Genomic DNA, 15405 nt, shown 5'->3' on the forward strand with positions numbered 1-15405 from the left:
GGGTCGTGTGGGTTTCCTGCAGGAAGCACACAGAGTAACCCCCTTTTTTCAGGTAGGAGATTACCTGGGCCCTGCGGAAAGGGTCCCTACACCCGTTGACGTTCACAGTACCAATGTGATACATGATCTTCTGTCAGGAGTTGTCGGTGACGCTCACGGGAGATCCTGAGTTCTACCGAAGCTCACCAACTGGTCGTGTAACTTGCGGGCCCGAATGTGCACGTTCGAGCCCGAAGTTTTATTGGCGTGGCTGGCCCTGAGGAAGGACCTCACAGACTGTAAGATCCTCTGTAAGTCCCCCCATTTGTCCAGGGCCAGCATTACCTTGTCCCTGCGGTGGACAGTGGCCTCCAAGAATTCGTGGAGCTCCACCACAGGGATGTCAGGGAGAGAGACGGACGGAACCTCCGAGCCCACGCTGCCCGTGGACTCGGTATCCTCCTCCCTCTCCCTCAGCTCTCCATCGCCCCCCTCGCGATGGTAAAGCACAACGCACTCCCGTTGGTGGGTGAGCGCATTGCGCCTTATCTTGAGCTTCACCGGTCCTCCCTGCGCCCCACCCCCAGGTGACGCGGCGGGAGAGACCGGCGGAGGGACCCTCACGGGGACCGTCTGCACCCTGGATTTCGGGGGCGCAGACGGGCGCTCGGCGTACGCCGCCGAGCCAGATGGTTTGGTCCCCGGTCTGGGTCCCTCCTTTGAGGTCCGAGGCACGGTCAGGCCCGTCCTCTTTCCTCGAAGGAAGGGGATCCACCCTCTCGGGTCCTTCCCCTCCCTCCCCTAGAGATAGGGGATACACCCTTTCGGGTCCTTCCCCTCCCTCCGCATCAGTCACCGGGACAGCCTCGGGCGATGTTTCCCCCCCGACGGTCGCGCAAGGGCCGGAGCCCTCGTCGCCGCCGAAAAGGGAAGCCCGAGGCGGTTGTTCTTCCAGGGGCTCCTCCCGCGCCCCCTCGGTGACTGGAACCGGTCCCTCGATGCTGGGTCGGGGACCGGTTTCTTGGCCCTGTTGCACTTCGGGGAGGGGATCTACCTTGAGGGCACCATATTCTGCCCTCTCTGGTTCTTCCCCTCCCTTCTGCGCTCCGGAGACCATCATAGGCGCGGGCTCCGCAGAGCACACGTCTGCCTCAGGGGGTGTTTTCTTCTCCCCCTCTGTGGCAGCACGAGGGCCGGAACCCCCGTCGCCGCAAGAGAGGGAAGCCTGAGGCAGCTCTTGTTCTGGGTGGGGGGGCTCTTCTCCCCCCTCCGGCCCCTCAGCCAGGGTCGCCTGCATGGGCTCCGCACTGTCCGCAGAGCCTACGTCTGCCTCGGGGGCCGAGTCCGCCTCCTCCCCAGAGACGGTAGCCCGAGGCAGCTCTTTTTCTGGGAGGGGTGGTTCATCCCGCCCCTCCGGCCCCTCGGCCGGGGTCGCCTGCATGGGCTCCGCTTTATCTGCGGATCCCGCTTCTGCCTCGGGAGCTGGTTCCGCTGCCCCCTCCTCGGCAACACAGGGTTCCAGACCCATGTCGCCGTCGGAGGAAGGTGGTGCCCGAGGCAGCTGCTCTGTCGGAGGCCCTTCCTGCGCCCCCTCGGCGACCTCCGCAGCGGCCGGCCCCTCGATGGTAGAGTCGAGGCCGGCTTCCGAGGTCTGTTGTGTGACGGGGAGGGGATCTACCCGAAGGGCTCCATCTGCCCTCGCGTATTCCTCCCTCCCCTTTGGCCTCTCGGCGGGGGCCTCTTCCATGGGCTCCGCTGTTTCTGCGGAGCCCTGGACCGCCTCGGGGGATGGATCCTTCTCCCCCTCTGTGACAGTGCCGGTAGAGGGGGGATGCCGAAAGCCACGCTTTCGTTTTTGGGGACTCTTTATCGCCCCCCCGGGGACCCTCACCAAGAGGCCTAGACGTGTGCACTTGAGTACACACGTGGGAAGGCGCGCTTGCACCTTCCTCTTCCCCCTGAGGCTGCCAGAGGTGGTCCCCTGCCTTGTCGCGGCGACGGGGAGCTCACCTCCGACAGCGCTTTTCTCCTCACCCCCGGGGATGAGGTGTTTCGTTTTCCGGGCGGCTTTGCCGCCCTGCCTCGCGGGGGGTGCCGTCGAGGGAGTCCCTTTCTCTGGGACTCCCCCTGACCCACCGCAAGATGGTGCGGCGGCGGGCTTCGTCTCCCCCTGCTTGGCCGCCCCGGTGGACCTGGCCGCCGCCTTCTTTTTGCGGTGGGTAACCACGGTCCAATCGGCAGCCTTCTCCCCCCGCGCGCTTTCGGGAGGTGCGGAGGGTCCGGCTACCTCGGGGGCCTTCTCTCCCTTTCCCCCCTCAGATGTTACTGGGAGGGGGGCGGGTACTTTTTTGCCCCCCTCTGCGGGCTTCTTGGAGGGCCCCGGGGGCGAGGTGGACTCGGAGGGGCGCGATGCGGGCATGGGTGGCTTTACGCCCTGCTGGAGCTTGAGGCACCTCTTTTTCTGGTGCCCCAGCTCCTTGCAGTGGTAGCACCGCACCTCCTCCGAGGAATAAAAGATTACACAGTTGGTCCCCTAAAAAGGGGACCACAAAATTACCCTCCACGGCATCCCTCCCTGCCTGGTGGTTGGTCACCTGGTGTTGGAAGGACAGCACGTGGCGGCGGGGTTGGTCCTTGCACCCTAGGGGGATGGGGTGGATGCCCGTTTTTAGCTCCCCTAGGGCCTGAAGATGGGGCTTCAGGAGGTCGTCCTTCAAAAAAGGTGGGACGTTTGAAAGGACGACCCTGCTACCCAACCCCTCCAAGGGTTCTATGGGGATATATATTCCCCCAACGGCGAGACCCCTCTCAATAGCGGTGTGTGTGGTGGCCTGAGATTTGAGAAAGTATACGGCTTTGCCGTACATCTTTGAGGCCGCCACGATGGTCGATGGTCCAACCACCTTGGCCGTGGCTTTCACCATGGCCTCTATTGAGAGGGTGTCCTTCAGGAGGCACCTGACCCCTGCACTCCAATAATGCAGGAGTAGCAAACTAAAAAATAAAACAAACAAAAATTATTTATTTATTTTTAAAACAACAAAAATAAAAATTCACACACCCACCCCTGCACTCCAATAGTGCAGGGGCACACACACACAAATAGAAAAATAAAACAATCAAAAACACAAAAGTTTTTTTTATTTTTTATTTTATTTTTTTTGACCAAACAAACATATTTGTTTATTTTTTAATAAATAAACAAATACAAAATCACACACCCCTGCACTCCAATAGTGCAGGGGTACAAAGAAAATTTAAAAATAAATCAAAGTTTAAAACTAAATAATTGTTTCAAACTTAAAAGAAAAAAACAAAAATCAAACTGAGGGCAAACAAAGGAGCACACGGCCTGTGCTCCCTGCCTGCCCTTCCCCCACTCTGCACAAGGCAGAAGCAGGGGATTAAAACAAAAGGATTTTTAAAACAAAAACTACAACAGTGTAGTGATTTAAAATGATTTAAAAATAAACTAAAGAAAGTGCTTTTTTTTTTTTTTTTTAATTTAGTCGTCGCCAATTATTTTACCCCGGTTTTCACCCCAGTTTAGCATGCCCAATTAGTATCTGTATCCCCGGCTCACCGCTCGCAACCCCCTCGCCGACTCGGGAAAAGGAGGCTGGAACACGCGTCCTCCGAAACGTGCTCCTTCCAAGCCGTCATTTTTCGCACTGCAGATCCACAGCAATGCCACCAGACCTATAGTGCCGGAGGACAACACAGATCTGGCGGCTCCGCTGCAGAGCCACAGGCGCCCTATCGGCCACAGGGGTCGCTGATGCGCGGTGAGCCGTGGATTCCCCTGCCGACCTAAGCCCTCCCTACCCGGGCAGCGCTCAGCCAATTGTGCGCCGCCCCCTAGGAACTCTCGGTCACGGTCAGCTGTGACATAGCCTGGACTCGAACCTGCGATCTCCAGGCTATAGGGCACATCCTGCGAGGAGCGCCTTTACTGGATGCGCCACTCGGGAGCCCCAAGAAAGTGCTCTTTAATAAAAAATTAAAAAGCAAAGAAATGAAACTAGTTTGAATGAAGTAAAAATTAAAAGAACAAAACAAACAAAGGAAAAAACATGCCAAAATGGCTGCCCTCCTACACTTGCAAACAAAGCAAGTGTAGGAGAACAAAATAAAAAAGTGTGTTTTAAAACACTAAATAAAAGGTTTTGTTAACAAAAAAAAGAAATAAAATTAACCCATTACTGACTTTTTTGTTTTTTGTAAAATTTTGTTTGCAAGTTTCATTTGGCAAGTTAGGAGTATGTATATTAATATTTTTTTTAATTACCTTTTGGTTGCTGAGTTATATAGCAAAAACCTTGCATTTCAATTCTGAAAAGCTATGCACCACAGGGTACATGTTTTGTTGTGTCTAGTTATGAATGTTCTTACATTTATAGTTTATATTTTAAGTTATTACTTAATGTCATAAAAAAGCAATTTAATGTAATACATTGTTGATTTTGGTCAAAGATCAAAATGCTAAGATTCCTGTAGATTGTAGTGAATATGCATTAATTTTCTTATCACTTACAGTATAGATTTAATTTACAGCAGCAAAAACTTAAATATAGAAATGTATAAACTTATTTTATTGATTGCTTTTACTTTACAAAACAGCAACAACTTTGTAAAACTGCAAAAGTACAAACAAACTAAATTGTAAATTTATTCTCAATTAAAACTAAATAAAATATATACATTAATACAATAAATAAAACACACACATAGGTAAACACTAGACATTTCAAAATTCTAAATTCAGTGCAACTTATTTTAAAAACAATTATTTGAACAGCTAACCAACAATAACATTTAATTAAAGGTTAAGACAGATCTGTAGATATTTCATCAATAAATACACACATTATAGCTTACTTTAAAACTGTCTTTTGAAGTTTTTATTCTAATCAGTATTATTTCTATTGTATTTTATATTTCATTACATAACTACAATTGGATTTGAATTCAAATATAATATTAATAACTTGAACTAAAAATGTTGTTGTTTCTAAATATGAATACAAGATCTCAACCAGTTAGTAACAGACTACAAGAACATTTCTGCCAAACCATGTGATGAAAAAAAACAACACTGAAATAATCTGAAGCAGAATCGTGGGTGAAGCCCAACTTCGCATTTGATGCATTTATACATTGTGTTTTTGTTGCAAGTAGCACATCTTCTTGGCTTCTCAATTCCATTAACAAGGTGTTCCTTTCCATCCCTGTGCACACTCAGTGGTACTCGTTTGTCAAGGAGCTGTGGTTTACCCATTTGACGTCCAATAGTTGGGCGAGAGGCATAGGACAAAATGTAGGTTTTCACTACCTCCCGTCGAAAATCCAAAAGTGACAGTGTTTTGGTCTTGTGAGCAGGTGAACGGTGATAAAGCAGCCAAGCATTCTGCATGGCAACATCAAGCAAAAATGCAAAAAAGGGCCACCACCACTTCTTACTTCTGATGCCAATTTGATAGCTGCCAATATTCAGATCCATGTACGTGTTGTAGTTGGACACCAATTGCGGTTGAACAATTTCAATATGCTGTTTTTGTGACCGTGACCATCTTCTGGCTGTCTGTAATGTGTTCACTCCAAAGGCTGTACTGGCAATTGTTACAACGCTGTTGTCATTCCATCTACAGATAACAAGATCAGAATCAGACACTTCCCTCCTGAAGTCAAAGCTTCCTCTTTCTTCTTTTTTCATAGCATCAACAGTCTTCAGTGGACACTGTTCAATCCTGTTGGCTCTGATTGTACCTGTGGCAAGAATATGTTGACAGTACAGCACATCAAAAAGGTAGAGTGAGGAAAAAAAGTTATCCGATAATTTAGGTCCTTTGGCATAGATTTAATCAATGACATCATCACTGATCCCCCAAGGCCAAGCTCAGGATGGTATTTTGGTGATGCTCCACAGTAAGGATCAAACTGCAGCAACTAGCCGAGATGCATGTTTAGGCACCAGATCTTGTATCCCCAGCAGATTGGTTTCCCTCTGAGAAACTGCTTGGCGGAATGTCTGCCATAGTAAGGTAGCATGGCTTCATCGATATCTAAGTTCTGCTCAACTGGCCAGAATTTGAGAAAACGTTTGTTTAACAGGTCGAATACTGGGCGCATCTTTCCCAACTTGTCACCTTGAGGCAGGTTGGTGTTGTCAGCGCAGTGAATGTTTCTGATTTCTTTGAATCGATTGATGGACATCCCTTGGGTAACAGCTTGATTCATCACATCGTTTTCATTTTCCCAGAACATCCTTCGCCTTGGCAGTGGGACATAACCAGAAATTAACAGAATGGCAAGAAAAACCCGCCTCCCTGGTTTTGTGACACTGAAGTTGGCTTTTCCTTTTTGCAATGCATAAAGGTTTGACATCTCCACAGTCATCTCAATGACTTCATCGTCAAAGAAAAGTTCAAACAGTTCCACTGGGGAGAGATCTTCAGTCAAATGTTTGGGTGTCTCTCCATTCCATTCAGGAGCTGGTTTAGATTTTGGTCTATCCCTTTTCACCCAAACACGATTTGCCTTCTTTTGAAGCAGGCTGTCATTGTGTACACTGATGCAATCCGTGTTGCTTGTGTCATTACAAGGTAGTCTAATAGTGTCAGGTCCACTTGTGCTAGTGCCTTCTATTCCACCTATGGCAACTATCTCCCCCCCCCATGATGTGTAACAGTGGCAACTGCTGTGGCAAGAAGCCGATTGCGACTTAAGTTATTCATGGAACCTCCACCATCCTCCTCACCACTGTCTTCATCTGAGTGGTTGTGATTTTCAGGAGGTGTAATAAAGACATCAGCGTGATTTAAAAAAAAAATATATATATCATCTTCCAAAATATTCAATACTTCATGAGCAGTGTAATTTCTATGAAAAAATACAAAGATTAGTATACAACACGTGCAATGCATAATATATCCATCATGCTGGCTCACAGTATTCACTCAAATTTACCAAAATTCATCTCTATGGTAGGGGTGGGAGGTGGGGCGAGGAGCAGAGTCAAAAGTACAGAGCCCTGCCATAATAAAATAAGCAGCCTTGACATAGAGCTAACATGTATTGTACCAAACTGCAACACAACAACCAAGCACAAATCAGAGCAAACACAAACACATCAGTATCTGGTAGCTTAGCCTTTGACTAATTAGCCTAATTAACTCTGACTTCCAAGAGAAAGGCCAGCAGATAAAAATGACAATATCATGAAGTTACATGTTTTTTTTTCTTATGAGAAAATAAACGTAAAGTAGTGCACCTCATACAGTTTCAGAAAACCTGTACCCTGTGGCGCATAGCGTTTCAAAATTGAAACACATAAACTAAGTTTTCTAACTTTAACAGTTATTATGATAAATATAAAAAATGTACTATTTTGAGTTCTAGAGAAGTAAAACTAAAATTCTACATCAAATAAAAATGTTTTTTTTTTTTTAATTTATGGAAAAAATCGTACCTTTTTATGGAATTCATATTTTAGCTGATCCTTCAGACATATACAGTGAAACAGGAAGTATGACGCTGTTGCCATGGTAACCAGCTATGTCATCTGGTAGCAAAAGGGGTCAGCTAATATATTAAAGGGGCAATACATATATTTCTTCTGACATATGAAAGCAAGGTTATAAAAAATGCGTGTTTCAATTCTGAAACGCTATGCAGTAATGGGTTAAGCAAAAAGATTTGGAAAATAAAAAGTTGAAAACACTGTTTTCTTAACTTTGAGCAGGAGCTCTCCTGCCACACGTCTGCTCTCGCTCAAGGGTACAGCAGCAGTGTCCCCCACCGGGGATTGAACCCACGACCCTCCGGTCAAGAGTCCAGGGGCCGGTTGCACAAAAAAAGTCTTAACTTAAGTCTAAGACTTAATTCAAGTCCAGCGAAATTGGTCTAACGTAAGACTGTTGCACAAAGCAAAACTTAACAGTTCTTACGTAAGACTGGGCTTCAGCTACTGTTGCTAAGCAACGAAGACCGGTCTTATTTTTTCGAGTCTGTTTGAAAAAAAAAAAGTCTGGCGACGGCAAAGTGAAGAAAATTAATTGGCAATTGTATTAGTAATTATTAAAAAAGAAATAATATTGGGGAGGTTAGGGGTGTCATTAAAAAATTTGATAATAAAGCCTGGCAAGAAATTACTGGATGGGTAAATGCCATCAACCCAGCCGTAAATCGCACTGTAAATGAAATAAAAAAAATGGAAAAATCTGCTGGCTGAGGCCACAAAAGAATATTAAAAAAAGAAACCAAAAACTGGAGGCGGCCCTTTTGAAAAACTTTCCCAGTTAACATCTTTAATAATAGATATTTATGGGGAAACATGTCCCATTTTCAGTGGAATTGAAGGGGGTGCAGAGACGGGAATAGAGGATGCCACGGTGATGGTAACAGCAGGTAAATTAAAAATAAGTTAGTTAGTGTCTATATTTTCAAATACCGTTTTTATTAAAAATGTATCCAATCGGTAGTATTCCTATATTCAAAATCCCACTCTGTTTTAGTGGAGGTCTTGTGAAAAAAAAATCTGGCAATCACTCAATTTCAAGACAGTATAAATCTTGTTTAGGTAAATACAATAAATACATAAATAAACTTCAAAGTTTTTTATAGAACCGTACAGTGAAATCATATATCCATTATATATAAACATTTCCACAATACAGGCTTTATGTTTCTGGTACTCGGCACCCATTTACAAAATAAACAAATCACATGAATTCTACATACAAAAAACAGAATATTTAAAAATAAGTTATTTATTGATTTGTTTATTTACAGATTTTGAAGATGACAGCCCTGTTCCCACCAAAAAAAGAAAAACCAAAGAACAAAAAGAAGACATTTTTATTGAAGTGCTGGAATTGCAAAAGGGAAATCTTTTGTTGGAAAGGGAAAAACTCGATTTGGAAATTAAAATACTAAAATTAAAAATAGCCCAATTAGAACAGGGTCAATAAACAGGAAGGAATTGGTACAGAGTCACTATTATTATTATTATTATTATTATTATTATTATTATTATTATTATTATTATGAGTTGTTATATTGTGAATGTGTATAATTAAATAAAATATTTTTTGTTCCTATTGGAAAAAATGATTAGTCAGCACAGTTCTTGTTGCACTCCCTGCTTCTGCATTGCATGGACATGTATCCTGTGGTACTGAGTCATCAGGGAGAGGGAAATCTGCAGGGTCTCCAAGATTGCGTAGTCTGTAATAAAGAAGGAACAGTTTTGTCCTAGCCATACATACATGTTTATAATTGTAAAGTAATATCCTACAAAAACACGGCAAAACATACAGTATATACACGTATTGTAAATTGAAAGTTAAACAGCTTTGCATTCGACAAACATCATAACATAACTTGAAAAAAAAATCATCCATACCTTGCAAAATTGTGTAGTGCTGTTGTTGTACATATAATTGTACACACCCTATCTGGAGCCATTCGGATCTCTCAGTGTAGGATGTGAAAACGCCGCTTCCACACCCCGATGCATCTTTCCACTGTGTTCCGTGTTTTGGAATGAGCCCGATTGTAATTGGCCTGTGCAAGACTTTGAGGTTTGAGATAGGGCGTCATAAGCCACGGTTTTAAGGCATAACCACTATCCCCAAGAAGAAAGCCCTGCACAATTCCGTAGTCAAAAGCGGTGTGGATTGAACTGTTGAGCAATATTCTTGAGTCATGGGTGCTGCCTGGCCACTGCGCTACAATGTTGCTAATAAGGAGGTTAGGATCCAAAATTATTTGAACGTTAATTGAATGATAACCCTTTCTGTTGACATATATATTCTCATTCTGATATGGAGCCTGAATTTGAATATGTGTGCCATCTACCGCACCCACAACATTTGGAAATCCAGCGATCTCATAAAACCTTCCTTTAAGTTTCCGCAGTTTGGACGGGTCTGTTGAAAACGTAATGAAGTGGTTCAGTTTTCTTTTCAGCGACTGAGATACGCAGCGGACAATCCTGCTGGCTGACGATTTGTGAATCCCTGTGAAGTCTCCAACAACATTTAAAAAACTTCTAGTGACACAGAAACGAATTGCCACACAAACCTGAATGACTGCGTGGATGCTGTGGCTTCTGTTAGTTGCAGGCTCCAAGTTATCTTTTAACATTTCCACTAAAGTTAATACGTACTCATTGTGGAAACGCAGTCGTTCAAACACAGCAATGTTATTTAAATTCTCTAAGGGATTGTGTCTGTCCTTAAATACTCTTTCCCTACGAAATGCACTTTCATTTAAAAATTCAGCAAAAGCTATTAGTGCTGCTGCCATGTTGGCTTCTATAGCAACAGATACTTTTTTTTTCCATTTAAGCCTGGAGAGAGGGAGGCTTAAAAAAGGACTTAAATTTAAGACCAGGCTCAAATTGAGACTTTTTGTGCAACAGGTCTTATTTATTTTGGGCTTAAATTTTAAGTCGAAGTCCAAGAAGTGGTCTTAAATGCATTTAAGACCTTTTGTGCAACAGGCCCCAGAGCCCTAACCACTACTCCACACTGCTGCCCTATTCCTTTTTATAATGTTCCCATATAGAAACCTGTCAAACTACATCTGCCATTCAGGGCTGTGTTTAGCCCACAAGCCAATAGTGAATAAAATAATAAATATTATATTGGGGGTACTTAGGACACAGAAAACCTGTGTTTCTAAACTCCACTTACAGTATCTAATCAAAGCAGGTATTATATCTTAGTGGCCTTGTAGCTTACAAAATAAATGAATATACATTTCATGAGATGATTGTTCACAAATAGTTCACTGAAGATTCTAGGAATATGACTTCTTAGGTGGTCTCTGTTCCATTTGATTAAAACAAACTCCAAAGGGGACTGAGTTAGTTTGGCGCGTTCAGATATTTCTTCAAGAAAACCCAATCTCATTTCCCAATAAACCTCCCAAAGTGTGAATGGGCCCTGAAAAACACTGTTATGCTTATTATTCAACCCCGGGTCCAACACAAAATATCGTTTAAAAAAAAAAAAAGAATTCAGAACATCTGTATGGAAATGAACCTGGTCAAACCAAGGACCATCTAAATATGGAAAGCTTAGATCCAGAAAAGGTCGTTCAGCTTACAGGCTGTTGAGGATTTCAACCACATTAACAAGGTAAAGATTATATATATATATATATATATATATATATATATATATATATATTGTAAAGGATTGCACCACTCTCGGGTTCGTTGCCCCTTTAAAAATAGACCCAACACGACAGAAATTGATTTTTTAAGCGCTGGTGCGCTATGTTTAATAAACAAAAAAATAAACAAAATACAAAACAAACACCTAGCTCTGTACGAGCACTAACTAACACACAGGAACTCCCTTACTAACACGGGACAGCTACGCTGTTTCCCCGTCCTCACAAAACACACTGGTTTGAAACAGCACTTTACCTCACGACTGCCAGGAAGCAGAGCACCCCTTTCTGCCTCCTTCTCCTCAGCAGCCTCGAGCAGACTGCCTGCTCTCCTTTTACACCCCACACCTCGGTCTAATTCCCAATAACGCCCAGGTGCGGATGATCATTAATAAAACAATTAAACAATTAAATTTAAACAATAAACCAAAAAGTGCATTTTCACATGTTTCTTTTGCAGGGAGGTTTTAACCCCCTCCCTGCTGTCTCTCACAACCCGCAATCTTACAATATATATTTGAGCTCAAAGAGCCAGCTGCCCAACGTTTCGATATGTTGTACATATCATATATATATATATATATATATATATATATATATATATATATATATATATATTCTTAAATAAGGGGGTTCCTGTCAATTTTTGTTGAAAATGTAAGAGTCATCAAAGGAAGTATTTTTAGAGCCCTGTCAATATTTTTCCTGGAAGCCCAGTAAACAGACTTTCTTCAGGTGGACAGTGTGTGTCTGAAAGACTGAAGTGTCCTTCACAACTGTTTCCTGGAGAAATACAGTAAACAGGAACTTCTGCGGCTATGTGGTTCCTGAAAAAAACAAAAAAAAAAACAACATTTCCAAATCCATGGCACTAAGAAAAGTTATACAGATCTGAGAAGAATCCCTCCTCTTGCTTAACTTGTCTGCTCTTTATACAGTCAATTCATTTCCAACCCTACATTCAAACTGTACTGTCAACTGCAGTAAAAGAAAATGCATTGCCGCGCTGTGTTCTATGTTAAAGTCAGATGGACAGGCTATATTCCCCACGTTTAAAGATATGAGGATGTGATAAGTAGTCATCTGAATTTCTTCCTGAGTTGATTTAGTCAATGGTAAAGGAGCTTATTTTTTGTAGTTTTTGAACATTACATAGGAAATTACACTAAAATGACAATTTTATTCAGTTTATACAGGTTCCTTAGCTTTCCATTGTGTTTATTGTCTCACACAGTGCTGCCATACCACAAGGTAAATGAATGTAATGTTTTGCATGTCAGCCATATGAAATTCCTACCATATTGTGCATTGTGGTACTTCTGCAATTTGTATTTTTACTGTTAGGCTTGCTTATTACTTGCAGTAATAAAATACATTTGCTAACTATTTGTTGTTTTTGCCAAATAGTTTTCAAATATACAGTTAACCATGTTTGTGTTATATGTTTGTGATATATTTTTATAATTCTGAGAAAACCTGCAATTAAAAATTGCAGCTAGTTCTTTTTTGACCCATTGTTTGCAATCTGTTTGCAATTCAAACCACTTATTTAATAAATATCTTATAAACAATGATAATTGTCTTCTTTTTTACACACTGTTTGCAATTTGATTGAATTACATATGCAGTGATTTAAAATACTTTGCACGTTGATTGCGTAATGTTGTCACAGACTTGATGCACACTTTGTTAAGTGTGTGCAGGATGTTTGCAATTATACCTGCTGTCTATTTGTGGGCACTGTTTACAGAACAATTGCAATGTATTGTTAGTTAATAATTAGTGGTTAGTATATGCAACTTGTGGGTGTTGAAAATGACAATTCTTTACCTGAATTGTGTTTTCAGTCATCAGTTGGGAATTACAGAAGAATCCTAACTGTAGGTCCAAACCTTATTTTTACAAAAAAATAAAATAAAATTTAAATTAAAAAAAAATTCTGCAAATGGAATATTGGACCTGTAATGCAACCTTGCACTGTTTGTTTATATTACTCAAAAGATTATGTTCTGATGCTGACTCATCCGTATGCATGAGGTGGTTGTGTTTCTGCTGCTGACATGCTGGGAACCACAGCTTGGGATTTCAGGCCATGGTAACAAAAACCAAGGGAAGTCTCCCTTAAAAATGAATGAATAAAAAACACCATTAAAACATCTTTTTTTTGTTTGTTTGTTTGTTTCGTAACATGCAGCCGTAATTATATACAGTAAATTAAACATCAAGACTGCTCTGGTTGTGAACTGAGGTCAGAACCAGTGTTTGTTTGTTATTTTGTGCCCTGTTCCTAAAAACAAGCCTTGTCATTCCGAACTGTCATTATAGCATTTTCCTTTTTATTAAGCATGTGCCCTAGTCCTAGCACAAACGAGTACTTGTCATGAGTATGGTCATTTTTTTCCAAGAGCAAGTCATATATTTTGCTTTTTCAAGGATATTCCTTCAGTTTGTTAATGTGCTTGTCTGCAAATAATTGTATTTTCATTAAAAAAAGACAACTAGTGTGCCATTTATTTAAAGATGTTTCAGACTTTTTTTGTGTTTTTGGGGATCTTCTCTTTGTCTCGCAAGAACAACCATTTTGTGTGTGTATTTATGTGATTTTGCTTTTTGTACCGCAGTGTCTTCAAACTCAGTTTTTCTGTTCTTTGTTCTGGTTAAACCAAATTAATCTAATGCTTTTCAAGGAGGTGTTTCTCATGGGGGTGTTATTTTCCTTGTTATTTTATTTGAGATCAGATGTACAATAACACCTCTGTTTTTAATTTATTTTGCACACAAGCTATTGAGGTAATTTCCATGGATAAAGAAAAATAAGTCTCACCTTTTTCTCACTCTATTTTGGTAGTACTTTCAGGTTGTTAATATAAAAATACTGGAGGGTATATTTAAATGCTTCTGTCTGACTTCCAATTTGGCTTGCGTGACAACTGATATAAGACTGGGTTTCCACAAATTGTTAGGTTGTGTTAAAGCACTGCAAGTGCAGCCTGCCTCAGTTGGCCATCAAAACATTTTTAATAAAAAAGCATGGGGGGGAAATAAAAACATACAGTGTTATACATTGCAGTAATTAAAAAACAACATTCTATAAGAAAGCGCGGTGTACTGTCCTTGTATTATTTGCTAAACATTTTTCACTGCATATATATTTATTACAAACCTATTATACACATTATTATTATTATTATTATTATTATTATTATTATTATTATTATTATTATTAATAAGTCATTTAGCAGACGTTTTTATCCAAAGCGACTTACAAACATTATGCATCAACAACTGTTGCTACAGAGTCACTTACAATAGGACCTCGGTTTTATGTGTTATCCGAAGGATATATACATGTGCATATATAATAAATACAAGTTTTCCAGCAAATCGATCCTTACAGTCTACGAACTGAGCTGAAATCCAGCATTTTAGATTAATGATATAAACATTATCCAGTCAAAATGTTTAGTACATCTAAATTAGGCTACCCTAATCACCCTTATTTCTCACTACAAATTATTCTTACAATAATAATAGTCAGCACTCGGATATACGACACTCAGATACACATCAGTAGCATTTTACTATCATTCTATTAAGAAATAAATAAATTCCAATTATATATATATTGTAACCGGTTGGTATTAGTTACGTAATGTGTAGGATAGCCAGAAGGTGTAGAACAGGGTGAACAGATGGACGCCACACAGGAAATGCAAAACTACAGTAACTTTTATTGTGCTGCTGCTCTTTCTGCGTTATCCACAACACAACATAGAGTGTCCCTGTAGTCTTGAGGGAGTAAATCATACACGTAATAAAGTTCAGGATTGTCTCAGGTCCGTCGCTCACCATCCACTTAAACCTCCTGGCGTGGAACTGCAAGGTGAGTAGGTTCAGCTTTCTAGTGGGCACTCCCAACCCTTATAAACCACAGTTACTTTATTCCTGCGTTGCATACAGTTCCTCCAGTCCCCTCTAGAGGCAGTGCACAGACAGGCCACCCCTCCTCCAGCGAGTACGTTGGTTCAGCTCTGCTGCTCCTGGGTTACAGAGGTCCTGTACTGCAGGATGGACACGACTGCCCCTCCTGGTACTTGGTGGAAGTCCTTTATATGCTGCAGGTCTTAAAGTTAAAAAGTATACCGTCCAGAGACCAATCCTAACAACTAATAAAACAGTACTTCAAATAAAGCACACGGTGTTTTTTCTTCCACTGTACACCGTGTGCGCCAATCTCTGCTCCTC

Source organism: Acipenser ruthenus, chromosome 5 (genome assembly GCF_902713425.1).
Source record: "Acipenser ruthenus chromosome 5, fAciRut3.2 maternal haplotype, whole genome shotgun sequence".
NCBI lineage: Eukaryota > Metazoa > Chordata > Actinopteri > Acipenseriformes > Acipenseridae > Acipenser > Acipenser ruthenus.